This window comes from Rhea pennata, chromosome 6, assembly GCF_028389875.1.
Source record: "Rhea pennata isolate bPtePen1 chromosome 6, bPtePen1.pri, whole genome shotgun sequence".
Taxonomy (NCBI): Eukaryota; Metazoa; Chordata; class Aves; order Rheiformes; family Rheidae; genus Rhea; species Rhea pennata.
Genome location: NC_084668.1, coordinates 7,503,111 through 7,506,178, shown reverse-complemented (window position 1 = coordinate 7,506,178; position 3,068 = coordinate 7,503,111).

Below are 3,068 nucleotides of genomic sequence, written 5' to 3'. Positions count from 1 at the left end.
CTCTGGACCTGCTTCAGAATTATTTCACATTATTTATACTAGAGTAGAAATAATATTTAACTGAAATTATCTATTGCACAGATTAATGTTCCCAGAACTAGCTGGCACTAAAATGATAACGTATCAGGACTTTCAATAGACAGATAAAAAAGTCAAACTGACTGATCCAAAAACATCAAACATAGTTGGAAAAAAGTCACGTGGAAACACTGGATTAATATTTTCTGAGATGTTCAGGTTCCCCTTTATGCTTGAGCAAAAACGAACATTTGGTAATATTGCGTGCATTTCAGACAAGATAAAATAAAAAGCAGACAATGCTCTTCATCTCCTCTTGTCCTTTTTTGCTTTAAGAGGAACCCCAGCATGCAAAAAAGCAACAGGAGTTACCTGCATTGGAAGGGCTGGGCACCTCCAAGACTCAGGGTGGGCAGCACAGGAAGGAGGTGCGCTTGTGCTGCAATACTTGGGTGCATAAAGGAAACGTGATGTGACATCTCCCCTATTCAGAAGACTATGTGAATTCAGCTCCACTGAACATGTGCATTGTTGCTGGTGCCTATCTCCAGGCCAGATAACATCAGGGAGGTTGAATGATATAATTTATTGCTTTCCAAAGTACTCCTTCCACCAGCCTTGAGAACACATGCTCTCTCAAGTAGAGTGAATACACACGTATCACCTACTCAGTACACACAGGCACCTGAACTGCTGCAAAGAAGAGAAAACCCTACTTTGCTACATTAAAATACAGTAGAACTGGAGAGCTGAGAGCATTTGCTGAACCTGCTCTCTGCACTGTCTTAATACAGACCATGTTTAAATCAACTATTTTCTTTAAAAAGTAGTTTTTGTCTGAAACATAGCTGGAAGCATCTAGTTAATTTACAGCTCCATCAATCATCATCATCTTTTCTTTTCTTTCTTTCTAAGTTATAGTAGAAACTGTCACTGAACACTTGCTCTTTTTCAAGATAGCCAATGTTCTGCTTACACAGGGATTGCAATTTGCACACTTAAATGCCATTTGATTCCAAAAAATTTTTTTTCTTTTAATGGAGCCTTAAAAATTTTGCTGGAATATTGTGCTTGCTGTTCTGAACACCTAAGAACTCTTTTTTCTTTTCCTGAGACATGTAACAAGTACTTAAATAGGAAATTTACAGCACCACCTGCTGCTTATTGTTCCGTAGAGCAGCATTACTCCAAAAAGAATATCCTTCCCACCCAATGAAGCATGTAGTACTGGTGGGAAAGAGGAAGTAGAAAAATTATTTGCTTTTTCCACGTGAAAAATGTTTATAATCAAAGATTGAGAGGGTGGAAGCCCACACCTAATGAAGTATAAACATCTTTCTGTCTTTATTTTGAAAGCAAATTATGAACAATATAGAATAAAACTGTTGTTGCAGATGGATGGTATTTTTTAATGAGACAGTGTTTGCCAAGATGTCGTTTATGAAAGAAGCCAGAGCACAGAAGCTACTGCAGCTACAAGTTAGTGCCCACTGATACAACAGTGCTGGTGACAAGTGCTTGTGGTTTATTTCCCATTCCATAAATATAATAGCTATCTTTCATGATATGCTTAGTCAGACTGAGGCATGTTTAGACTGTAGTGTTGGACTCCCTTTACAGACAACAGAGAGCAGTAGGAACTCAGATTAGGTGCTCTGCATCACCCTCTATAACAGCCTACCTCTCTTTATCAAATCCATAAGGAATCTTAGCTCCTAATAAGAAACCTAAAGGATAGTATCATTACTCTCCTAGGTCTCCATTTCATGCTGTTTTTGCTAGGCATAGTAGGATCTTTTGTTTATTTACTTTTGTAAGGTCATAGCCTACAGTAAAGAAAGATGAGTGTACTTGTATTAAAGGCATCAGTTAGAGTTCCACAGCTAAAGTTCCAGATATTTCCATTTAAAAATGTCATTTTCAGATAGTGATCTAGGAAATCTGTCAGTAGTAAAGCCTGATGCTCCAGAAGATGGAAATATTTATGAAAGAGGCTATTGAAAACACAAGAATAGGCTGCCTAGAAAAGTAGTAGAATCTTCCTCACTGGAACCTTTCAGGACTCAGCTGGACAGGATGCTGGATAACCTAATGTAAGGCTCTACTGTCAACAGGTTGGACAAGACGACCTCCAAAACTGTGTTCCAACCTAGACTTTTCTATGATTTTTGCTTGGAAAGTATCGTTTTTCTTTCATCTCCTTTGGAATTAGCAGCTAAATTACCATGTTGCAAAACAAAGCGTCCATGCAGTGTTAAAGTACAAAACCACTCTTACCTCTTTAACATCTGATCTCTACCTTTTACACACACACCTTTCCCAAAACTGACAAGCCTTTCCCAAAATTGGTGCTGACATTGCAGAGTTCTTACTGGTCACTGTTGGGTCCCAGTAACCACAAAAGACTAACCTGATTCCTCGATTCCCTGCTATGCTGTATAAATCATTCCCAATTTTATCTCCCCAGTCTCCAAGAAGCCTTTTAAAGCTCAGAAGAAGATGGATCTGACAGATCTGACAGCACAAATAGTAGTATAAATACCTTGCAAATATTTAATTAGACAACAATATACCATCTATATGTTTTAATTAATGCTTGCAAACCAAGGAGGCTAATTTACTCACTAATTAAAATTAGTTCAGGTTGACAGGATTAAAGTAAATAGGCATTCGGGTCAGCTAGATTGAGGTCAAATTGCAGTAAAAAATTACTTACACCTGTAAATAAGAACCCCCCCCCCCCTAAAATCGATTGCTAATCAAATGTAAATTAATGAAAGAAATTCCAAAATAACATATTCATGGATCACCTTAAGTGCAGCTGAATAAACTTCTCATGAAGCATTCTTAAAGATGCAATCCAGTCCTAAGGCCATAGTTTTCCATGGGAAAGAGGCTGCTAACTGGACACATGGAGAAAAGGAAGCACATCATTCCCAGCCTAACCAACACAGCTGTCTAAGCAGATGCAGGAAGTTGTGCTGGAAAAGAGAACAAAATATTAATTCCAAGGGGTATATAGGAAATTACAAGATAATAAAAAAAATAAA